The 26,624-nt window shown below is 37.3% G+C and overlaps 1 protein-coding gene across 2 annotated transcripts in view; it reads left to right on the top strand.

Annotated features, from left to right (window-relative positions):
- PCGF3 (polycomb group ring finger 3) overlaps nucleotides 1-26,624 on the top strand; it is a 101,293-nt gene that overhangs the window by 5,739 nt on the left and 68,930 nt on the right. For both annotated transcript variants that reach the window (XM_044682231.1, XM_044682230.1), the window contains exons 2-3: nucleotides 16,195-16,234; nucleotides 16,999-17,151. The gene's annotated coding sequence lies outside the window, so the exon portion shown is untranslated. The remainder of the gene's footprint in view (nucleotides 1-16,194; nucleotides 16,235-16,998; nucleotides 17,152-26,624) is intronic.

Below are 26,624 nucleotides of genomic sequence, written 5' to 3'. Positions count from 1 at the left end.
CCTATGCTTTCTATTAGAAATCGTCTATTGTGATTGGACACGCAGGCTAGGGGAAGGCACTGGAAGTGACGCATATGTGACCCCTTTAAAAGAGGGAGTTGAATGAGTGAAGGGCTTCTGGTTTGGTGAAGGGGGACCTGAGGGAGCTTTGCTGGTTGGAGATGGAGACTGTTCCATGTGGTGAGTTTAAAGACTGAATCTTCCTGAACCTCTATTAAGAAACTTCCTTTTATAGACTCTGTGAATGAAGTTTGCTCCATTCACCTCCCAGCCTCAGGCCTTTTAACCCTCAGCTGAAGGTTAAGATCTACCTGGACTAATCAGTGAGATAGATTCTTATTTTCTTTCTTTCTCTCTTCTCTCATGTAAATAAACTTCCATAAAAGTCAATTTTGATTTGAGATTATTCTTAATTGAGGATTGATAATAGTTCAGTCCTCTGGTGACCATCTTTAATATATTGAACCCATAAAACCCCTTTTTCACCCTTATAGTGATGACTACATTTTTAGATGTTTGGTGGAAAGGGGGAACAGAGACAAAACAGAGATTGTGTGATCAAGTGAAGGTGGTTCTTGTTTTTTAAAATGTGGCAGATATAGCCATGTTTGTAGGCATCAGGGAAGCAACTAGTAGATAAGTGAGAGATTAGAGAAAAGAATATAAGGATGCTAGTGGTACAGTCAGGGAAGACCAAAGGTGCATACAGAGTTGTGAAGGAGATGGGCCACCTCTTCATTCATCTAAACCATATTGAAGGAAAAGTTAATTAGGAGAGAGATTTGAGTGATAAGAAATGGTGGCAGGAGACTTGGAGGAAAAGTCTGAAGTATGAGGTGAGGTACTTAGCTTGGTGCAAGGATAGTATGGTGTAAGAAATAAAATGGATAAAAAAGGAAGCTTGAAGAAAGATGAGAATGCTTGAAATAGCTGTAGTGGAAACTGGAATAACAAAATGATTAAGGAGGAGAAAGATGATCTAGTGAGGGACCAGTTGAGAATAATAGGTAACATAAATTTGTAGCTGACCCTATTGACATAGTTTTATGATATACTCTAGCACTATTCAAGCTGCATTTGAATAGGCCCAAAGAGAAGAACCAATGTTTTCTGAGCCCTCTTCTAGTTTCTTTGCATTCTTATTTAAAATGCAGTGACATGAACTGGACACAAAGCTCTATTAAATATCTATAGAACAGAGTGCAAGATAGTATCATTCCCTGGCCTTGTCTGCTAAACTCCTTTTAGTATATCTCAGTATCATGTTGGCTTTTTTCAACATTGCTGACTCATACTCAGTTTGTGGTTGACCATGACCTTCCAGACTATTTTTTAAATATGTATTCTAATTCAGAGTAGCCAGTCCCTCTTGGTCTTGGCAGTTCTTTGTAGTGAGAAGATTAGAAGACCTGGGATAGACTCCTGGCTCTGTCACTTAGTAATTTTGTGAATGTGGATAAATCATTTACACCCTTGGATCCTTAATTTTTTATTTGTAAAGTGGGGAGAATAATACTTGCACTACTTAATTCAAATGTCACTTTGTAACTCTTGTAAAATACTCTTGAGTTGTTGCCTTGTGTTTGTTTAGTGGACTTTCTGTCTCTAAGTGACACTTTACTGTATTTTAATTTCGATCCTGTGATTTAGATTTTTGTAGAATAATTTGTATTCTTTTACTGGCATTAACCTAATTCAGTATAATTTTGAAATTACTGAAACTGGTCTCAGTTTTTTTTTTTAAATTTTCCTCCATTACATGTAAATATAGTTTTCCAACATTTTAAAAAGAATTTTCAGTCTCTCCTTCCCCATAGCAATTTCATATAGATTATGTGCAATCATGTAAAACATTTTTCTATATTAATCTTTTTTCTAGTTCTTTTATTCAGATTTTAAATTTAGCTATTAGATAGAATGAATCTCAGGCCTGATGCTTTACTTTCTCCTGGATTGTGACAGTTGAGACAGAGCCTTTGGTCTTCTGATGCCCTATTTACTTAACTTGGTAATGAGTTGTCCTCTTCTTGGAGTCATAGCTTTTGAACTTCTGGTGAATGTCTAAAGGGATAACTAACAGCTTTGCAGTAAAGATATCATTGGTTGCTTCTCACTTGTTTTTAAATTAAAGTCTCACATAATTTCTTTTTCTTTTTTCTTTAGAATATTTTCCCATAGTTACAGGATTCATGATTCCCCTACCCCCCTTTTCCCCCCCTTTTCCAGAGCTGACTAGCAATTCCTCTGGGTTATACATGTATCTTTGTTCAAAACCTATGTCCATGTTATTCATATTTGCAGTAGAGTGATCTTTTAACATCAAAACCCTAATCACATCCCTATCGAACTATGATCAATCATTTGTTTTTCTTCTGCATGGATTGTCCTGGGTCATTGCATTGCTGCTAGTAGATTGTACCACAGTGTCATCAGTCTCTGTGTACAAGGTTCTCCTGGATCTGCTCCTTTCACTCTGCATCAATTCCTGGAGGTCTTTCCGATTCACATGGAATTCCTCCAGGTCACATAATTTCTTTTTCACAGAGCCATCTTGGTCCTACTTTATGGTTTTTTATTTTAGCACTTGAAGGGTTTTCTTACTGTGGGTACTCCCTCTCTTGATGGCATAGATGACCATCTTTATAACTTAGGTAAATGGACTTTGATAATAGTTATGGCTAAAAAATTAATTAACTTATAGTTCATCCAGCGGGTATCTCTAAACTTAAACAAGGCTGACAAGAGATGTACAGTTTGCCTGGTATATACCAGAAACGTTTCAATGTGGTAGGATCAGTCGGGGCCTATGATCCCATAAGTATTACTGTTGAGAACCTTAGGGTCATCTCCTTCCTGGAGAGGACTTTAATGTATTACTATTGTTCAGTTGTTTCAGTTGTGTCCCATTCTTCATGATACCATTTGGGGTTTTCTTGGCAAAGAGATAGAAGTGGTTTGCTATTTCCTTCCCAGCTCATTTTACAAATGAGAAAACTGAGTCAAGAGTAAATGACTTGCCTTGGGTTACACAGTAAGTGTGTGAGACCAGATTTGAACTCAGGTCTTCCTGGCTCCAGGCCTAGTCTTCTATCCACTCTACCACCCAGCTGCCTGGACTTTAGTAGGTATGCCTTTTTAGGAGCTTTTAAATAAATTGATTGTTTGGGTTTAGCTTATTCCTAGAGATTGATGTTAAACTTCTACCTTTTTAAAAATGTGTTGTTCTCCTCCCTTTCTCCTCCCCCCCCCCATCTTTTATTTCTCAGGAAGTCTTATTTTTTAATGATATGTAATTTCTTAAATACCTTGATATATGTTACTAATCTTCCTAATCTAACTATAACCAGATTTTTAAAAAATACTCTTTAATTCTTAATATCTAGGATAGGTAGGGACTGGCTCCAGAGGAGGTAAAGATATCTTGAGTGGTCATGGGTGGATTTAGAGTTAGAGTATCTAAATCACTGTGATATTGATCAAAGTTCCCTTCTCACTCTGGGCATCTTTGGACATCTGAAAAATGAATAGGTTGAACTAGATTAATGGTTCTCAAATGTGTGGTCCAGGAACCCTGGAGATCTTTGAGGACATTATAGGGGATTGACTAAATCAAAACTACTTTTATAATAATACATTTTACAATGTGGTAAATATCAATAGATATAACCCACGTAAGTAAAAACTTTTTTGGGTGGGCATAGTCCTCTCTTTTTAAGAGTGTAAAGGGGTCCTGAGGAAATAAAGTCTACTAAACTAGATGATTTCTAGAGTTCCTTCTAGCCTTAAATCTATTCCTACCTTTATTCCTTATCCCAGTTATTGTTCAGGCTGACTTAAAACATTTCCATGGGGGCAGCTAGGGGGCTCAGTGGATTGAGAGTCAGACCTAGAGACAGGAGATTCAAATCTGGCCTCAGACACTTACTAGCTGTGTGACCCTGGGCAAGTCACTTAACACTCATTGCCTAGTTCTTACCACTCTTCTGCCTCAGAACCAATACACACTATTGATTCTAAAATAGAAGGTAAGGATTTAAAATAAAAAATAAAAAATAAATTAAAAAACCATTTCTATGTAATTTTATTGTTTCTTCTTATATTCATCTTCAGTGATCTGGCCTAATTGCCACATCTGGAATCTCATTTGTCTTTACACTCTAGAGTTTTGGGTTTGATCAAATTTTAGCCACTGATTTGTTCATCTTTTACATATTGGCAGAGATTGTTTCTGAGCCTCTAGAATTATGTTCTTAAACTCATTATAACCCATTCCTGCCTCTTAGACTTTTCCTTTTTTTTTTAATTAATTTCTTGAACTTGTGAAAATTTATCTTCCTAAAGGTCATTTTCCTAATTATAAGATCATATATTGATTTAGAGCTAGGAAAGCCTTTAGATCATATAGTCTAATTTTCTTATTTCATACATGAAGAAACTGAGACCCAGAGAAATTAAATAATATTCAGTAGTTAGGTGGCACAGTGGAGAGCTAGACCCAAAGTTAGGAATACCTAAATTGAAATCTGGCCTCAAATATTTTTTAGCTATGTGACTCTGGGAAAGTTATTTAACTTCTGTTTTTCCCAGCTTCCTCATATATAAATGGAGCTAAAATAGAGTGTGTGTGTGTGTGTGTGTGTGTGTGTGTGTGTGTATATAAATATTGTAATTTTTGTTGTCATTGTTATATCATCATCAACATAAACACCATTACTATCATTCCCATGTTTTTACATAGCTAACAAGTGACAGAGGTGGGATTTGAATCTAGTTCCCAAGTCCATTCTTTTTCCTATCTGCCATTCATTTGTTTCTTTTTTGCTTTCTTAAGATCTTAACTTTTGATTATTTCTTCCTAGGCTTTGATCAACTTTTAATTCTTTAAGCAAATCTTCCCTTTTAGAAGATTATTTGTCAGATTGATTCTCCTATTTTCTGCTTAAAAATTTTCCCCATGGCAGTACAAGTTTGTGTGTTAATCTGTGGGTTGCAGAATTGCTATTATGGCATATATTTAAGGTATTTAAGTCACTCAGTTGACTATATTTTCTTACTTTAACAAGCACCAAGTAAATGAAGTAAAATGAGCCAAGCATCAAGTAAAATGAACATTTCTATCTACATAACAAAAGAAAAACAGGATTGTACATGTTATATTGAATCTCTGGGAGCTTGTAAATGAAACTATAAGCCTCTATCTTCCAAGTTTATAATAAATTTCATATGTAACTTTCAAAGCTCTCCTATTTGTACTGTATCCTAATATAAAAGCACTGATAAGTCAACCAAGGAAAGCCTTCTCCCAGTAGCAAAAGTACATCTTTTTAATTACAAGGGTAGACCCCTGAGGTGAATTTATGAGGAATATCATGGGGAAAGGTGATTCGGGATGGGAAAGCATAAATGAGTTGCTTTTGTATCATTGGAAGAAATACACATTGTTGAAATTACAACTTTAACTATGTATTATGTAATAGGCACTAGAGACTATTTGAGTTTCCATTCTTTTATGCAGTAAAAATTCTGAAGCTAAATTTTTAGTTAAAATTTACTTATTGTATTTGTTATTTCCAGGCCTGATTATTTAACACAATACCTGGTCTTTAGTAAGTACTAAGTAAATACTTTGTCCCCTTTCCAACTCCTTCACTTCCCAACTCTGAGACTTGCTCTTAATCCATTGTTTCACATTGCTTCTGTGAGATTTTGGAAAGAATATCTTTAACCTACTACTGAGAAGTGTGCTAATAAATTAGATGACAGAGAAGAGTTGTAATTTGGCTTAAGTCCTCACATATGTTGGTAGGAGAGTTAAAAACACAATCTTAGGTTCACAAATTATAACAACAGCCATTGGTAAAACTTTTAACATAAGTCATTTAGAAATTGTTAACCTTAACTTGACACATCTGCTTGTACTGTTGATAATGTCTTCACTTGAAATTTTTCAGCCTTTGCTGGTAGGAAGTGAGTCTAAAGTTTATATGTAGAAGCCCCTAGAGTTGATACATTTCTTTTTTTTTTCACAATTCTGAACTTTTATTAGCAATTGTATATTCATAATATAGCTATTTTTGAATTAAACAATCAGCATTTTGCTATATTATCTGAGATGCTTTTCCTTAAAATCATTTAAGATTGGCAAAGAATCCTAAAATACTTAAAACAGCCAATATGTTGATGCTGTTCTTTTCCAGCAATATATCATGAAACAAAACAGCTTCATCTTTTTTTGCCCTTTACCTCTCATTTTATTTTTTATTATTTTTTTTAATATTTATTTTTTAGAAAACTTAACATTGTTACATGATTCATGCTCCTACCTTCCCCTTCATCTCCCCAACCTCCCCCCCCCATAGCCAATGCGCATTTCCACTGGTTTTAACATATGCTTGATCACTACCCACTTCCAAACTGTTGATAGTTGCATTGGTATGGTAGCTTCGAGTCTACATCCCCAATCATGGCAGCCTCAACCCATGAGGTCAAGCAGTTGTCCTTCCTCTGTGTTTCCCCTCCTGTAGTTCTTCCTCTGCGTTCTTTTCCATAAGTCCCTCAGAATTGTCCTGGGTCATTGCATTGCTGCTAGTACAGATGTCCATTACATTTGATTTTACCACAGAGTATTGGTCTCTGTGTACAATGTTCTTCTGGCTCTGCTCCTTTTCGCTCTGCATCAATTCCTGGAGGCCATTCCAGTTCACATGGAGTTCCTCCAGTTTATTATTCCTTTGAGCACAATAGTATTCCATCACCAGCATATACCACAATTTGTTCAGCCATTCCCCAATTGAAGGGCATACCCTCATTTTCTAGTTTTTTGCCACCACCAAAAGCGCGGCTATAAATATTTTCGTGAGAGTTGATACATTTCTAATTTAACACTTTGGTGGGGGGAGTATATTGGCCCTATTATGGGAAAAACTTTAAAAAGTTGCCTTATGACAAACTTTTTGCAATCACAAATGAAAATTAATACAAAAAGACATTTTTGGAAACAAACTAATTTCATAGTAGATTTCATTTTTCTAAAAATTAATTAATTATAAAATGTTTTTCCATGCTTACGTGATTCATTTTCTTTCCCTCCCTTCTTCCCTTCTCCCCTCCCAGAGCCAAAAAGCAATTCCAAAGTGTTGTACAAATGTTGTCACTTAATACCTATTTCCATATTATTCATTTTTGCTATAGAGCAATTTTTTAAAGGCCTACACCAAATCACATACCCATATATACATGTGATGTTGTATGTTTTGCTTTTGAATTTCTACTCCCATAGTTTTTTCTCTCAATGTGGATAGCATTCTTTTACATAAGTCCTTCAGGAATATCCTGGATTGTTGCATTGTTACTAGTAGTAAAGTCCATTTTTCCTTAATGTTTTACTTTCTGTGTACAATGTTCTTCTGCTTCTGCTTATTTCACTTTGCATCAGTTCATGGAAATTCATTCTTCATCAGTTCATATGGAAAGCCTCCGGATCATCAATCCTTGCAGCATAGTAGTAGTCCATTACCATCATATACCACAATTTATTCAGCCATTTCCTAATCGATGGACCTCCCCCCCCCCTTTGTAATTTTTTGCCACCATGAAGAGTGTGGCTATGAATATTTTTGTACAAGAATTTTCCTTTATTATCTCTCTGGGATACAAACCCAGCAGTGGTATGGCTCTTTGCGCATAATTCCAAATTACCTTTCTGAATGGCTGGATTAATTCATAACTCCACCAGCAATGCATTAGTGTCCTGATTTTGCTATATTCCCTCCAATATTTATTATTTTCCTTTACTGTCATATTGGCCAATCTGCTAGGTGTGAGGTGGTGCCTCATCCGTTGTTTTGATTTGCATTTCTCTAATTATGAGAGACTTAGAACACTTTTTCATGTGCTTATTGATAGTTTTGATTTCTTTATCTGAAAATTGCCTATTTATGTCCACTGACCATTTGTCAATTGGCTGATTTTTTTGTACAATTGACTTAGCTCCTTATAAATTTGAGAAATGAGACCTTTGTCAGAGGTTTTCATAGTAGACTTCTGTGAAGTCTTGTGTATAATTTTGTTATCTGCCTGTTGGAATGAGCAGCAATCAGCTCTTGATTACCCCCTCCAGGAAATAGGAGAGAAAGAAAGAAGGAAGTAAACCCAAATAAGTATTCATTGTTAATAAAACTCAGTGAACCCTGGACTCAGAAGCAGAAGACTCTAGTCTGAATCCTGCTTCATTTACTATCTAGTAGTATAGGTAAGTTACTTACACTGAGGACCTCATTTTTTAAAAAATCATCTTTATAATGAGAATATTAAAATTTATATTACTTAACTTGCTTTATTCATTCACTTATTCATTCATTCATTTATTTAACCATCCATCCATTTATTTATTCATTCATTGATCCATCCATTCCTTTGTTTGTTTATTGTTTTTTAAGCCCTTACTTCTGTCTCTGAATCATATTGTGTATTGGTTCTAAGGCTGAAGAGTGATAAGGGCTAGGCAATAGGGGTCAAATGACTTGTCCAGGGTCACACAGCTAGGAACTGTCTGAAGTCAGATTTGAACCCAGGACCTTTTGTCTCTGGGCCTACCTCTCAATCCACTGAGCCCCCCAGCGGCCCCCTGGCAGAGTATTTTTAAGAAAAGTGCTTTTCAAATCTAAAGATCATGCAAATGTTCTGGTTATTTAAAAATTTCATCACTGTTTAGTTTTGCAATGCTTTGTCTCTGTCTCTATTCCATTCCCCCTCCCACACCCATCCTGTTCAGAGAATTTACTTGAAAGAAATTAATAGACCTTGTGATGAAAGCCTGCTTCAGGAGTAGCTACAAAACTTTGTTGTCCCTTAGCTCACATCACTGTGTTATCCCACTCGTCTTGTTTTTGCTGCTAATTAAAGCAATGTGGTAGAGTGGATATACAGCTTTCAAAGAAGACCTGGCTTCAAGCCCCTCTCTTGACATATTGGTGGTGTGACCATAAGCAAATCACTTAACCTCTGAGTGTTCTAGTCAACTCTAAATGGCAGAGAACATACCAGCTGCATTCCAGTTTACTAGTGGTGAGGAGAAGGGTTAGAATAATATAATAATACCTTGCTCCCTATTACAGCTTCCAGACTCCTCTTCTGACACTATCGCTTTGAAACCTATCCTCTTTTAGATTCATTCAATCTATATTTATCACCCAATGAAGAATCTGGCTTCTGTTGTCTGCCCACCACTAGGAATTAAGTACCTGGCTTTTAAGTCTGTCTTTCCTTCTCAACTCTCCTTATACAAGGGGACTTCAGTTTACATATTGATATTCCTTAAAAATCTCTAATCCCTCAGTTCCTCACCTTTCTTATTTACCATCTACTCCACCTCAGTTACAGTCATACCTTTAATCTTAATATCACTTACTTTCCATATCCATGTTTGGGACCCTGAAATTCCTTTATGTGTTCATAATCTGTTGTCTTCTTTCTCTTTGTTTTACAGCCCCAAACTCTGTTTTTCATCCTCACTGGGACCATCATTTTCTCCATTCCTCATTTCTTTCCCAGGATGTCATCCCTGCACTGGCTACCCTCACCTCCTTTCCCCATTTTGAAACCTTGGCAATTTCTACACTATTCAACTCTTATACTGGCCTTTTATCCTATCAGTGACCTTGCCCTGCTAAACCTCAGCCTTGCATCACCCCACCATCATTTGCCACCATTTCTATTTATATTGTTTGAGCAAACATGAAGAAAATTATGAAAGTATTCCTCTAAATAAAACACCATATCCACTATTTATGTACCAATCTCAACTGGACAAATCATTCCTTTAACACCTCTCTAATTGACCACCCCCCCACTCATCACTGTGGCTTTTCTCTATATCTTTTCATCCTTCTTTAATCCCCTATAGGTCCTCTTCCCCTCATCCTCTTAGATGAGGTAAATCTTTAACTTAGCTGAGAAACTTGTCTCATTTCACTGAAAAAATTGAGTTCATTTGCCAGGAGCTTCTTTTCCCCATCTTATTTCACATCATTCAAATGTATTCTGCCTGTTTTTCCTCTTTTATCCCATATTACCCTTCTTCCTCCCTAGGCTAATCCCTCTATAAGTATAAGTAATCTCATTCCATTTTATCTTCTCCAGAAGATTACCCCTGTTATCATCCCCATACTCTCATTAATCTTTAGTTTCTGCCTGTTTATTGGCTGCTTCCTTGCTGCCTGTAAACATACCCAAACCTCTCTCATCCGCAAAATAAAAACAAAAAAACCAAAAAAACCTTACTGGATCCATCACTGTTATCTATGTAGATAATAATCAAATCTATTTGTCTAGCTCTGGGGTCTGCAACCTTTTTGGCCCTGAGAGCCATAAACTCCACATTTCTTAAAATGTAATTTCGCGAGAGCCCTATAGTGCTCACAGTGCACACTCCTGTGACAGTGCCTGAAAAAAAAAAATGACTATGGCTCCTGCAGAAAGAGCCATATCGGCCCTCAAAAGAGCCATACATTGCCGACCCCTGGTCTAGCTCTTTGTTAACTTCTAATCTCATATCTACAACTGCCTTTTAGACCCCTTGAATGAGATATCTTGTAGACATCTTAAACATAACATGTCAAAAACAGAACTCATTCCCTCCTCACCCAAATCTTCCCCTTTTCTTAATATCATCATTACTTTTTAAAATTCATACCTTCTACCTTAGAAATGATTGATTCTAAGGCAGAAGAGAGATAATGGCCAGGCAATTAATGTTAAGTGATTTCCTAGATCACATAGGTAGACTGTATCTGAGATTTCAGATTTGAACCCCAGACCTCCCATTTACAGGCCTGCTCTTCTATCCATACCTAACCCATCCCTTTTACTGTTAAGGTCGCCACTATCTTCCAGTCTCTCAGGCTCCCAACTATGTGTCTTTCTCAACTCTTCACTCCCCATAGTCAGTTGCCAATTCCTATAGCTGTGATGGCAAATTTAAGGCCCACATGCCAAAGATGGCACACAGAGACCTCTCAGTGTGCATGGAGGCCCCTGGCTTGGCTGGCTGGGAGGCTGGCCCTGCCCCCAAATTCAGGTGGTGGGGTATTCTAGCCTCTCTCCACTGTTTTGCAAGGGCTAAGTCAGCCCCAGGTGTGGCTGTGCCCCCATCCCTCCCAACAGTTCCTGCTTTTGTAAGCAAATAATTGCTTGAGTCCAGACCTTCCTGATTGCACTGACCCTTTTGAAATAACCCCCTCAGCAAAATCTAGGGCTGAGCCCCATTTATCAAGCCCTAAGGGAATATGCTAATCAGATCCTCCCTAATCCTTCAAAGTAGAATGGAGAGGAAATACGCCCCAGGCCCAAATGGAGGGATTGAACCAGCTAACACCTCTGTGGGAGGGTCACCATAAAACCTTCCTATCCACCCCCACTGCTATAAAACTGGAAGGACAGAAAACATGGACTCCTGGAGCATTAAACTCTTTATTTCCAGAAACAGGTGACAGAAGAGGAGGTGGGGGCACCTATTCCTGTGAGTCCATGGAAGACCTCAAATATCTCTTTTGCAGCTGAAAAACCTCTTTGTTATCTTAAATTATGCACACCCAGCTACCTGGGCAGATAATTCACTAATTAATTGGGGGAAGCTGTAGCTAAAGCTGGTCCCCTCAGACTGTTGGGTATGCAAGAAACACAAAGAGAAGAAAATCCCTGCCTTTAGTCTTGTTGTCTCAGAGGCCTACCAAATGCTTGAGGCTTCCAGGAAATTCACATCCACTCCAATTCTGCCAGGCTTTCACTTTTACTGAAAATCTCCAGGTCCAGGGCACCGAGATGATGCTCATTCAGGATGGATGGGTTAATCAAGACCCCCTTTGTATAAGTGCTTTGATAAGAGTTGGGTCACTGACCCTTTTCCTTATACATGCACTGTTTAGAATTTGCACTGAGAACCCTGTTACCTCCAGGAAGGGAATGACTAAGATGTATTCCTCTAACTATACATGTATCCTAATGTAACATTGGTAGCCATGCCCTGCGCATAGTTGGAGGTGTGACGGGGCATGCAATGGCAGAAAGTCTGTAGGTGTGGGGGTTGGTCATGACACAGGATCCCTAAAAATTTCCAAAAGGTTCCCCATTACTGTCTTTTCTACCTTAATATCTTTTGGATTCTCTTCTGTCTTCTACCATCTTTGGGATGCTAATTCTCATCAGCTCTTGCCTGGTTACTCTCCCTGCCTCAAGTCTTTTCCCACTATCTGTGCATTATTCATGCAGTTGTCAAATTCCTAGTCTGACCCAGTCACCACCACTACTCTCCCCAGCTCCCATTCAGTCAACTCAGTTCAACTCTTTGTCACTTTTAGAACCTGTTCCCTTCCTTCCTTTTCATTATTCTTATAACTTACTTTCTCCTGGTACTCTCAGATCCAGTACACTAAGCACCTTGCTCTTTCTCTCACATATACTCCATCTCTCCATTACTGAGTATTTTCCTTGACTTTCAGCCCCCTCCCCTCCGCCCATACCTGCAGCTCTTTCTTCATCTCTACCTCCTAGCCTTCTAGGCATCCTTCAAGTCTCAACTCAAGTTCACTTTTAAGAAGCCTTACTCCTTAATTATAGCACTTTCTCTTTAAATTTATCTACAACTTAACCTGAATATATCCTATTTATACATTTGTTTGCATGTTGACTTTTGTATTACTTTTGAGTTCCTTGAGAGTGGGTCTGTTTTTTGGTCCTCATTTGAATACTCTCAGTTGCTTGGCAGGCCATAGTGCTTGTTGTTTGACTAAAAAAGATTCTTAAGATTTCTGAGTTAATTCATATCAGTAAATAAATGACAGAAATTGACAATGAAGGGAAGCTGATCTTTCCATTTTTGATTCAATATAAGTATACATTGTTTGTCTGCTGTATACCAGACATGACACTTTTGTGTTAATCCTTGATCTCAGAGAACTTTTATCTTAAACTACCTGTTGTAAGTTTTAAATTTAATATTCAAAGCCTCCAAAGTATGATATTTATAAGGATTTTATTTAAAGCGCAGGGGAAGAGTCTTAACTCACCCTTAACCACGCCACCTCCTCTCCAAAAGCCCCATCACCAAGCCCACAACAACCATATCAAAATGAGTCCGCGAAACCCACAGCCAATAGGAAAGGGCTTAAGGAATTATGGATATGGTGAAAGGGAGTTTGGGTAATGTAGTTTTAACCCATAACCAATAGGAAAAGGCTTAAGGAATTATGGATATAGTGAAAGGGAGTTTGGGTAATGTAGTTTTAAAAGGTGTACAAGGTCTTTTCAACTTTACATTTCCCCCCCTCCCCCTGTGATCCTTTGGGAGACAAGTCTCCCCAATGGATCATGAAAACATAATCAAATTAAAGTTTACAATAATTCAGAGATAAAAGGGAAATAAAAGGGAGAAAGAACAAAACCAATGTTCGGTGCATTGACAATAAGCCATTTAGGCGGCAGTCCCCTTTTCTGGCATAAAGTGTCCATTCAGAATAAATACATTCAACCCCCCCAAAGTTCAAATTCACCATGTCTCAAAATTCACTCTGGATCTTTTGGTGCAGTGTGTGGTCTCTGCATGCATCATCATGGAGTCTTCTGGATTCTGGGAGGTAGTCTTCTGTTCTAAATTAGGGTCAAATTCAAGTCCAAATTTACAGAAATAACATAGTCACCCAGAGGAGAACAATTTTACATTTCCCCCCTGAGGAAAATGCAGGGATACACATGGGAATCACACAGGAATATGGTCAAGGCATAAGGTATATGAATCAGTTCTCAAAACATCAAAAAGTCCAAAGAAAAATAAGAAGAAAAAAAAGGAAAAAGAAAGAAAAAAATAACCTCTGAGGAAAATACAGGATATATAAAAAAAAAAATGTGAAAGGAAAAAATTCTAGGAACAAGAAAGAGGGAAAAAAATTCACTAATCAAAGCAGGTTCCTGTAGCAATCCATGTCCCATAAGCTTTGCAACAACAATCACTCACTAACCCAATTTAGCAGCCTGGACTACAGTAAGTTGTCACATCATAAAAGAAATGGAAAAAAGGAGACTAGATCTCGAGACAAATGGAAAATAGCATTTCCTGGCGCAATACCTTTCTTTACTTCAGAGATAATGGAGCCAGAACAATCGATGTTGAGTACTTGATATCAAGTGCAGTACAAGGAAGTCCTACGTCTTAACATATGCTAAATGTCACAACCTGGTGTCTCACACAGGATCAAGTCTTTACATAGAATGTCATCAATCCCTGTAGGATTAGTTTGGTCTCTTTCCCTTATGTGCTTATTTGCACTTCGCAGGTCAAAACTCTGTCTCCTTTGTAGTCCGATTTTCCTTGGATTAGACATAGTCATTGAGCAAAAGTCTCATAATAGTTAAATAACTAGTGGCAGGTTTCTATAGTCCAGAGCTTTTTAATTTATATGCGAGGCAAATGGACATCTTAGCTTATTCTTATTGCAAAAATCAAAACAGTCAAGAATCTATATTTAATGCTGGTGACGTGCTCCAAATGTAAAAAATGAGAGAAAAGAAAAAAAAAATCATACTGTATTGCACATGTAGGAAGAAAAACCAACGAAAAAAATGTGTAGTTTTTACACAATCACAGAGGTAAAGAATAGAGGTTAATTTTCAAGAGATAAGATTCATTCTTTCCTTAACTTGCCATGATCCACAGTGTGAGTGCAAATGAGGTAGACAAAGTGATGTGGGTGTAAATGAGGCATATAAAGCAATAATACATCCAAGAAAGTACAGAAGGAACCTTTTACCTCTGAATTATTGTATACTCTAATTTGATTATGTTTTCCTGATCCATTGGGGAGATTTATCTCCCAAAGGATCACAGGGGGGTAATGTGTTATTTAGAATTTCTGGGACTCTAGTTAAGAGCTATTTCGGGCTCATTTGAGCCTTAAGGTATGTAGATTATATGACAAACTTCCTGTGGACATTTTAGGGGACTTTGGAAAACTACATTTCCCATGATTCCTCTTGTAAAAAAATGGAGGCAGACAGGAAGCATGATGATGTAAGAGAGAGGATAAGACTCCTGGAGTCAGGAGGGGGCGGGCTCTTTTTTGTTACCCGAGTGTGCGAAGGTATGAAAAGGTAAAATTGCTGATGCGGTAGTTTGAATTCTTACAGGCGCATGGTCTATTTATTCTATCAGCAATGGCTTTTATTAAAATACCATTTTCCCTTTTAATATCTGCCTTCATCATTTTTAATAACAACACTGTATAAATTAACGATTGTGATAACGATAAGAGAATTTTCATTTGTATTAAAAGTGTATTGGGGGGCAGCTGGGTAGCTCAGTGATTGAGAGCCAGGCCTAGAGACGGGAGGTCCTAGGTTCAAAATCCGGCCTCAGACACTTCCCAGCTGTGTGACCCTGGGCAAGTCACTTGACCCCCATTGCCTACCCTTGCCACTCTTCCACCAAGGAACTAATGCACAGAAGTTAAGGGTTTAAAAATAAAAAAAAAAAATAAATAAATAAAAAAGTGTATTGGAGGGAGACCTACACAATGTAATTCTCCCTCTTCACTCTCCTGCAACATCTTTTTCCCTTCAACACATAGAAACCTAGGGATGGACAACCCCATTGCTTAATCTATTGGTAGCCAAGTAGTGAATATCAAAAGAATTTTAGGAGAGGTTTCCCATCATGTTGGGTAGATCCCCTTGTGGTATATTTGTGAGAGGACAGTAATGAGAACCATAGAGAATAGGCAAATATGTGTTTGAAGTAAGAAATAGCCATATTTATGAGATCACAGACAGAATATTGTATTATTAGAACCAGAGAAGAAGTGGACTTTTGTTGTAAGTGGTTCATTATGTAAATAAGGGAAATTGGGTGTGTTTTTTGTTTGGTTTTGTTTTAAATTTAATAAAGGATTGTTTTTAGGCCTATTCAGGCTTTGCACTATCAGGCTATTTTTGTTTGGTGGGTTTTAAAAAAATAAAATATGTATACTTCTTCAAATCGGAGAGATCTAAATCTCATTCATTGCTGGAGTTATCTAAAATGATAACTTTGATTACTTTAATGACTCTTACAGGCACTTTCAGGTATTTTAATCATAATATACCATGTTTTCATCTATATATAGTATGTAACATCTAAAATATCTTTTGTATTGTGCTTCTCTACAGGTTTCCAAAATGTAGCATGAGATTCCAGTCTGTCTGCTAGGTAAATATAGATAATTAAATAAACTTTGAACATTTCAGGGTTTATTCTTCTTTTATCTGAATGCCTATGAATGGATTAAACATTTGGGAGGGGGGAGGAGAATGGGAAGGGCCTGTCTCTCTGATTGCAGTGTAATTAGAGAGAACACATACTTGTGGGTATACATATTTAAGGACTTGAACCATTATTGCCTAGATTTGTTTAACAGATTATAATAAAATTATATTGCTTGTCTTTGGGTTCTATTCTAAATAAGTATTTACTAAATTGTCTTCTATAAAGTGTGAATGAGAGTACTGTGGGGAAAAAAAGATTCAAGTGCAAATTATATTTTCCCCACAAAATTATATGTAGCATTGTGCATGTGCCAAAATGTTTATTATGTGTGTCTGTTTTATAAATTTTATTTTGGTCTGGAAATAGGTTTCATTTCCTGTTTTATTTTAAAATTTCCCTTTTATTTTGCAATTTTTCATGAGCCTTGTTGGTTATGACCTTCTGGACTAGCAGTCATGAATTCCTTTGTTTTTTCATCAAGCGCAGAAATATCCTGTAGTTATAGTCAAGTTTAGTTAGAGACATGCTGCTTTAGCTTGTGTTTTTTTTCTGAATACTGGTAGTGAATAACATCACTCTTGCAGAGCTAAAATAATGGTTGTGGTAAATGCTTTTCTACTGCAGGAAGTGAAAACTTTGGAATTGTGGTGATATTATGTTAAGCTTAAATGATCTGAGATAAAATAATGGGTAAATGTCTTTGTTAGAAAATGGAAAATAAACAAGGGACAGATGAAAGGAGCAAGGGTGAAGAGCCAGAATACAGACTAAGACAGACTACCTGGAATAACAGAGTAAAGCCAGTAGCCTAAAAACCCAATGAGAAGACAAACTGAAGACAAAGAAAACATCTAGAAGAGGTAAAGAACAAAACCACACACGCATGAGATAATGGGGAAAATCAAGAAAGCTCATCTCATAAATCTTGCTCTTCTAGTTGGGGCTGGGGGGAGGGCAGTTCTGTGTTTTGAAGGGAGATGATTTTACTTCTCACTACTAGTTCTGCACTCGTTCCCTCTCTCTCCCCTCGTGCTTCCCCCCCTCCCCATTTTTCTTTTTCTCTTTCTTCTAAGTATGTGATAGGGTGACATTTAGGCAGCCAGATGATGCCATAATTAATGCACAGAGTGCTAGACCTGGAGTTAGAAAGTCCTAAGTTCAAAATCCAGCCTTATTTATTAGCTGTTATAACCCTGGGCAAGTCACTGAAACTCTGTCTTCTTCTTCTTCTTCTTTTTTTTTAAATCCTTACCTTCTGTCTTTGAATCTGAATCTCGTAAAAGGGAATTCTTTGAGTTTACACTTGTGAAAGGGAATCCCTTATTCTCTTTGCCTAGTTGGAGCTAATACTTTGGTTAACAATAATTTAAATACCCCTACTTAGTACCTCACTAGATTGTGAAGACTGGATTTACTCTCCTTTGTCTATGTTTTGATTGAATCAACACAAGCTTGAATTAGGTGGAGGAGCTTGCATACCACTTAGAGAATTCACACCCTCAGAAATCTCAGGAATCTGTGAGCCCTTTTGATGAGTTTTCACTCCTCTAGAAGGTGAGAACTGGTTCCCACTTCCCTCTGGGCAGTGCTAGACAATTTGGAAGCCATGATTAACCCCTGTGAAAAAGGGAAGAGACAAGAACCTACTGTAAAAGGTCCTGAATTTCTGGGCCCAGGGAAGGAAGTCAACTTCAAGAAAGGAGTTGTACTACAAGAGGGAAGTCAACTTCAAGAAGAAGGTCGGCTAAAGGAAGGAAGTCGGCTTCAAGAATCACCTTCAGCTTGAGTCATTGTCTTGACCTGGGTCTTGGAGGGTACTTGGGTGAGTGGAGAGCTGGCTTTCCCTTTTTGTCTTCTGGAGAGAGTTTAATTCCTGTTGAAGGTCAACAAGTCCTGACTGAGTTGAGCACCAGAGCAATATTTATTTACATAGGCTAATGTCTAGTCTACCCTTTTGTATTTCTCTGCATTCACTCTTTCCACCTCTTTGTAAATAAAAGCTATTAAAGTCATTTCGACTTTGAGTAATAATACTTTGAATTGGCAACCACCACTATTATTTATAATCTTCATATATTTTAGCCATTCCATTAAAATATAATCCTTACGATCTTTACTAAGTTTTGGTTCCAAGGCAGAAGAGTGATAAAGGCTAGGCTATGGGGGTTAAGTGACTTGCCCAGGCCCACACAGCCAGGAAGTACCTGATGCCATATTTGAACCCAGGACCTCCCAATTCCAGGCCTGGATTGCTATCTGCTAGCTTCCCCTTCTGTGTGGTTTAGCTTTTGTTTTCATCATCCATGAAAGGGGAGTAATAATAACCCCTGCCTCTCAGAGTTGTGAAGTTAGAATGAGATAAAAATTTTAAAGCACTTTGCAAATCTTAAAGCATAGATAATCCAACTTGGGTGCCACCCTATGAATATTTCTTGATTCTTCCAACTGAAAATGACTTATCTTTCCTCAGATTTCTCAGAGTACATACTTTGTTTACATCATACAGTGCCATTCTATCTTCTCTTTTATTTATATATTTATTTTTTCCATTATTGGAGTGTTAGGTACCTGCAGGTAGAAACTGTGTGTCATTTTATTTTTGGAGGGTGGTAGAAATGAAATAAGTATTGTACCCAGGAACCAAAATACGTGGGTTTAGATCCTTATATACTCAAGTGATCTTAGTATTAAGTCATTGAACAGTTGTTAACCTCAGTTCTCTAATTTGTAAAATGGAGATAATTATACTGGCACTACTTGATTTTCAGAGTTCTTGTGAAGAAAACACTTTAAACATGTGAATTGTCATTATCAAGTCTCATCTTTTTGTAGCATTAACAGAACAATGACCTTGGGACAGAAAAGTCCTTCTTCTGCTATTTTTCTTTCTTTCTTTCTTTCTTTCTTTTTTAATCCCTTACCTTCTGTCTGTATTGGTTCCAAGGCAGAAGAGTGGTAAGGGCTAGGCAATGGAGGTCAAGTGACTTGCCCAGGGTCACACAGCTGGGAAGTGTCTGAGGCCAGATTTGAACCTAGGACCTCCTGTCTCTAGACCTGGCTCTCAAGCCACTGAGCTACCCAGCTGCCCTCTCTGTTATTTTTAATAGTTAAATGTTTTTCAAGCTATAATAAAAGTATTGGTGTAAGGTTTTTTTTTGTTTTTTGTTTTTTTTTTTTTGTAAGCTCATTGGAAGACATTGTTAGTACAATTACAATAGCAGAACTATGTTAAGTCTGCTGATCAAGGGGTTTGTGGGCTGTTATTTTTTAAACCCTTACCTTCCATCTTGGAGTCAATACTGTGTATTGGCTCCAAGGCAGAAGAGTGGTAAGGGTAGGCAATGGGGGTCAAGTGATTGGCCCAGGATCACACAGCTAGGAAGTGTCTGAGGCCAGATTTGAACCTAAGACCTCCCATCTCTGGCCTGGCTCTCAATCCACTGAGCCACCCAGCTGCCCCCATGTTGGCTGTTACTGAGAGGCATTTAGATTATTTTTGCAATAGGCCATATTGCTATTCTTCTGTGCATTTGACACTAAATGATTATATGTCTAGAAAGTGCATTTAAAAGGGGAAGAACCAAAATGCTATTGATTATTATCAACAGCAATTTCTAGCTCTTTGGTAGTGACTAATATAATTTTCTTAGTGTTCAAATGTCAACTTCTGCATAAGATTACAATTATGGTGCTCTACATTCAGTAAGCTTTCAGTTTCAGCAGTCCTTTTTTCCTTTTTTATGCAAATAGGGTTATAGTGCCATCTTCTGGCTACGTGGATAGTCTTGACTGTCTTCTCAAAGATGCTTAGATTTCCAGTTCTCCTGTTATACTGTGTCCTTAAATTCTAGAATAATGACCCTTCTTCTTCCTCTACGGCTAAGTTTAGTTTTTTTCTTTTCCCTTGGCAGTCCCTACATGTCAGAGATGGGCCTGTAATTCTGACATAAGTGAGATATTTTCATGCTTATTATCAAATTTTCCATTTTTTCCTAACTTTCCCTATATCAAGGCCTCAAGATCAAAATGTTTATAAATTTCTCTGAATTCACTAGCTTTTGGTGAGACCCTCTTCCAATGGCAGAGTAGACATATTGATGGAGGAGCTGAATCACAAGTCTTGACATTCCCACTCTTAATGAAACAAACAAACAAAAAAAGGAATCTGCTATATTATAAAATGATAGTTAACTGGTAATCCTTGTAGAGATAAAGAAAGGCATTGACAAAGTAGATTTTTTCATACACTTAAAATCCACAAGGAGTATTACTTCATGAATTTTTTTTTTTTAGTCACCATGTATTGTAGTATTCACGAGAGAGACTGGATAGAGACCGTGTGTTTTTATTGGTATAGGAAATTCTCAGGTAAGGAAACTCCCTCTATTATTGTGAGTTGGCACCTTTTCTGCCATTATTATTTTTAGAAATTTATGTAGAGAGGTTACTTGCCCTGGGTCACTTAGGCATTATATGTCAGCAACTATTTGAGGTCTGCTCAGATCTCTATTTGTTAAGCCATGCTACCTCTCATGTATATAATATTTTCAAAGACTATCTTGAAGATAATTGTAACCAGCACTGGTTATTGGAAGATAAAAAGGTAAAGAAATTCTACAAATTATAATACCTTCCATAGTAAATCAATATGCACTCTAATATTTGAAGATAGGAAAAATGAGTATGGAGAAAAATATGTGGGGGAAAGCGTGACTCAAGTGTAAGATATGGGAAAGGCCAAAGACTTGTAGATTACATAGAAGCCTTATGAAGCCTTAAACATTCAAGATGTTTAATCTGGAGTCTACAGACGTTCATGGGGTTAAAGGATAGGTTTCAAGGGGTCCATGAACTCGATGGGGAAAAAAATAATTAGTTTTATTTTCACTAACTTCTAACCAAAATTTAGTATTTCCTGCAATTATGTGTGTATGCAACAAGGAGTCCATAGTCTTCAGCAAACTGCCAAAAGGGGTTCATGACCCCAAATAGTTTAGGAAGCCTCAGTTTTTATAACGAATGCTACTTTTAAGGGGAAAAAATGCAAGTAATATTGTAAAAGTGAAATAGATTCATTTTAGCAGAAAAGAAAAAAAATTCCTATTGATGTGGGAATTATCCCCAAAGCATTTGTCTATGTAGTTAGACTATTGATTTGTCATTGCTAATATCAGAATTAATAAAAACTAAAAAGAATAATGATTAAAGATGTGGCATATAATCAAAACAACTCATTCCTGAACTATTTAAAAATAATTGATAATCAAATATAAGTAAATATAAGAATAATGGCCATGACATTGACACAAATTATAATTTTATGTGGAAGTTTAATCAGTATAATTTCTATAACAAGGAGATCAGAATAGTCCAAGAAACATCCCAAACAGAGAGATGACTGCCAAAGGCAAGAGGGAAGGAATTTGCTACCAAAGTCTAATCCACGAGAACTTTAGAGAGGAAGTGGCCTTGCTCTATATTTGAGTTTTTTAAAAATAAGGAGAGAAAAGTCAGCTCTAATCTAACACATGCACTAGGTTTTGAGTTGGAGAAAAATTTTTTAATTTGAATTTTTCATTTTGAATATTTTCCCATAGTTACATGTTTCATGTTCTCTTTCTCCCCGACCCCCTCACTCCCCTTTGCGGTAGCACAATTCCACTGGGTTTTACATGTTTCATTGATCAAGACCTAATTTTATATTATTGATAGTTGGACTAGAGTTATTGTTTAGCATTTGTGTCCCCAATAATATCCCCATCAGCTCATGCGTTCAAGCAGTTGTTTTTCTTCTGTGTTTCTACTCAGTGGAGAAAATTTGAAAGAAAGAAGAGAAACAACAGAGAGGATCCTATAGCCTAAAATTCTATAGGCTACCAGCATTTGAATATAAATTTGTTTCTAAAAACTTAGGAAAAATAAGGGATAATTATTAACAGTATCTTCTTACAAAGTAGTGGAGAGTAAAACCATTTTATTTTATTATTATTTTTTAAACCCTTAACTTCTGTGTATTGGCTCCTAGGTGGAAGAGTGGTAAGGGTAGGCAATGGGGGTCAAGTGATTTGCCCAGGGTCACACAGCTGGGAAGTGTCTTGATAAGACTTTCATGTCTCCAGGCAAATACATGTATCACAAAATTGTTTCTTATTCAAACATCATAAAGTTTTGAGTAAAGGAAATATTGAATAACCTAAAGTTTTTAGCTCAGCTTGATTCCATTTTGAAGGTTAGATTCTAGGGTGTAGTCAGTTGGAGTAGAAGAGGGAGGTGAATAAATACTTGGCATTCTGAAAAGGTATGTATAGGTACTTAAGAATCCATTTGTGGGCCATTCTTAGAATATTTGTGACAGGAAACAATCTACAAAATATAAAGGTGTTTGTTTTGAAAGTTAATCTATCCTGGCTGCTAAGCTGTGGATAGAGCTCTGAGCCTGGAGAAAGGGAGACCTGAGTTCAAATGCAGCCTCACACTTACTAGCTATGGGACCCTGGGCAAGTCACTTCACCTGTTTGCCTCAATCCACTGGAGAAGGAAATAGCAAACAACTCTAGTATCTTTGCCAAGAAAAGCCCGTGGGCATTATTGGTTTGCTATGGTCTCTAGGATCATGAAGAGTTGGACACAACTGAACAATTGAACAACAAATACTCGACTTTAATCTCCTTTTGTGGATCTTCCTCTGTTTTTAGGTTTATTATCTAAAGGCTGTTTTATAATCAAATTACCTTGAGATCATATTCAAATTTGACAGTTAAAAAAATCAAGTGAGAAAAGCACAAAACCAGAATCAAATGAAATGAATATCCTTGAAAAGAGTTTTCTGGAAGGCAAGAAACAGCTTAATGCAAACTGCCCTCTTGTGGTCAGAGATTATTACTGTGCTGTAAGAATTGAAATTTTTTTTTTTTTTTTTTTTTTTTAGTGTTTCTAGATGAGGAATCTATGTTTTTTTCAGTCCAAGCCTTTGGCCTCTGCAGGATGAGGAAATTTAGACATCTTACTTCAGCAAGAGTATATGTAAACAAATCTAGAAAGCTGTAGGTTTATTTTATGAAGATTTTAATAAAAGATTTCAATTTTCCTTGATGAGCTATTCACTTGATGAGTTTGACAGTGACGTGAGGGAATTTTTCTGTAAATCCCTTTTTGCTGTTGGTTTATATCCCCTCTGACAAGTAGTTACTTAATGACTATAAAATTTGAAACTTCTGCAGTAATGTATTTTTTTTTTTAAACCCTTACCTACTGTCTTAGAATTCAATACTGTATATTGGTTCCAAGATAGAACTGTATGGGTTAGGCAGTGAAAGTTAAACTCCTTGCCCAGGGTCAAACAAATCTGAAGTTTGTCAAATTTGAATTTAGGACCTCCCATCATCCACTGAGCCACCTACCTGCTTCCCAATAATGTAATTTTGTCCTGCCTAAATGGCTTGAAGTCCAAATTGAAATTGAGATTGTGTTCTTTTGGACTTAGGAGTTTGAAAGTGAGCTCAGAATTTCTCGGTCCCATCCCTTACTCAGATTGCATATCTTTATGGCATCTTTATTTATTTATTTTTTTTAAGCCCTTAACTTCAATGTATTGTCTCCTAGGTGGAAGAGTGGTAAGGGTGGGCAATGGGGGTCAAGTGACTTGCCCAGGGTCACACAGCTGGGAAGTGGCTGAGGCCAGGTTTGAACCTAGGACCTCCTGTCTCTAGGCCTGACTCTCAATCCACTGAGCTACCCAGCTGCCCCTTTATGGCATCTTTAGCAAGTGCTTGTCCTTCTGCTTGAAAACCTGGCTGCAGGGAACTTGTCCTCACTTTGTATTAATGCATACTATAGCTTATTTTACTTTCAAATAGCTCTAATTATGGAGATATTCTGAATTTATATTGAACTATTATCTTTCTCCCTGGAATTCCTGTCCATTGGACTTTATTCTTCTCTCTGGAGCCAAGTGGAAGAAGCCTAATTTAGATAGGGAAGACATGTTGGCCTGGAGTTAGAGATCAGGGAAAAGGTTAGAACTGGAGATGAACATTTGGGAAAGATCTGCAAAGAGGTGGAGTTGAAACTTCCAAATTCTCCAGCTCTCTTGACTCCTAGGCTGCTGGGCTTTGTCATGATTTTTATAGGAAATCCTCTTAATGCTTGGTTTGGGCCATTATGTAAGATGAACTTAGAGAGGAAAAGTCAGGTAGCAATAGCAAAATATGAATAGCTTTTGCTTTGGCACAGTGGAGTAAATAGCTTTTTGCTTAAAAACTTTGGCATAGCACAGTGAGTAGTTCTCTGAGAAAACCTCATTCTGTCTTGACTAACGTAAGCATGGGTAAAAAGTCACTTAATTTTTTGATCCTCAGTTTATAAGGTAGTTTGTGGAGTGAATAGAAATTTGGCCTCCAAACATGGGCTCAGTTGTAATTTTTGACCCATATTGGCTGTGTGTCCCTGAATAAGTCACATTCAGTGTTTTGGCTAATGGGGTCAAACTCAAATAGAAACAGATAAACCATGAATGAACATTATCTATGTTGTATTTTAATTTTGTTAGACATTTTCCAGTTACATTTTGATCTGGTTTGGGGCCCACTCGGGATTTTTTCTAGCCACAGAGAAATGATACCTCTGCTTAGTAGCAGAGAAGTTTCCACCCTGCATTGTTGGTAGAAGATATTTACTCAACAGGGAATTCCCCATATCAGTGAAACCATAGTGATAATAATATTGTACTACATAGTCTTTAGGCATGTTTCTTGTGAGGAAAATTCTGGTGCAGATGCTCCTCAATTTTCTTCTGGATAATCTCATCGACTGCTCATTGGCCTCCCTGCCTCAATTCTCTTTTCTACTCCAGTCCATCCTCCACTCACCTTCTTAAGTAATATTATTAAAACATAGGTCTGACTAGATCTTCCTACTAAATAAATTCTTGTGGCTTCCTATTACACACCTATAATCAAATGAAAAATCTTGTTTGGATTTTAAAACCCATTACACCTTGACCCCATCTTTTCTTTTCCAGGCTTCTTACATTCAAGGACTCTATAGTCCAAAGTCACACATATAGTCCAAAACCAACCCCCTGGGTCATCTATACCTTTCCACTGACTATCACCCATGCCTAGGATGCTTTCTCTCCCCACTTCTACCTCCTGTCTTCCTTTAAGTCTCAGTTCCACCTTCTGTAAGACTCCTTTCCTCTCTTTGAAATTGCCTCTCATTTACCCTGGATGGGTCTTATCTTACATTGTTGTTTGCGTGCCGTCTCCCTGCCTAGAATTTAGAGCAATGTTCATGGTTTTTTGCTGGTTTGTGGTGTGTATTTATCTCCAGCTCTTAGCATAGCATCTAGCACCTAATAAACACTGAAATGCTTATTGATGATGACGATGATGATGATGGTGATAAAGACTATATTTTTCTTAATAATATGGTAGATTAATAATAATATGGTAGAAGAATTAGCTTCTAGTCAGCATGATACAAAATGGAGAATGTGAAAAACTAACTTGAGTCACACAGTTCTAAACATGTGGGACTTGTAGGAAGCTTGAATCAGAAATGATTTTAAAATGAGTAGTGCTCAGCAGGGTCTGAAAGATTTACAGTATGATGGTCTTTTAAAGCTTGGGATGATGATTATCATCCATGGATCTATCTCCTAGAATAGGACTTTACTTGCCTTGTTCTCTCTGAGGGCAGGGCTTCTTCCTGTCATGTGATTTTGTGGAAAGAGCATTATATTTGGAGCCAGAAGAGCTGAGTTTCCATCTTGGCATTGCCACTTACTCCCTGGGTGACCTTTAACAATTCATTTAATTTCTCTGGTCCTCATTTTCTTAATCTCTAAAAAAACGAGGGGGCTCTTCCCACTGTCAAATTCTGTGACCTGAATGACTACCTGATTATACATTTAGTTTGTTTTCAGCATCCAGTGATTTTATTTTTGATTAACATTGAAAGATGGTGTTTTCACCTTCGGTAATACTAGGAATGTTGTATTGTAGGGGATCTCATACATAAAACACTTAATAAATTTTTTTTTGTATTGAATTGTTTTTTACTTAGATCACTGTAATCACACCTGGAATATAATAAATTGTCTGGTACTACTCTGGTATTTCATAGAAAAGGAATGGAATCCCTCCTAGCTTCTCTTTCCATCTGCCTTGCTCTTTAACCTTCTCTCATCTCTTCTATCCACCCAGTTTTGAATTCTTTCCTTCCTTATTTCCTTCCTTCCTTCCTTCCTTCCTTCTTCCCTCCCTCCCTCTTTTCTTCCTCCCTCCCTCCCTCCCTCCCTCCCTCCCTTCCTTCCTTCCTTCCTTCCTTCCAT

Source organism: Gracilinanus agilis, chromosome 6, assembly GCF_016433145.1.
Source record: "Gracilinanus agilis isolate LMUSP501 chromosome 6, AgileGrace, whole genome shotgun sequence".
Classification (NCBI taxonomy): domain Eukaryota; kingdom Metazoa; phylum Chordata; class Mammalia; order Didelphimorphia; family Didelphidae; genus Gracilinanus; species Gracilinanus agilis.
This window is presented reverse-complemented; position numbering and strand designations above follow the sequence as displayed.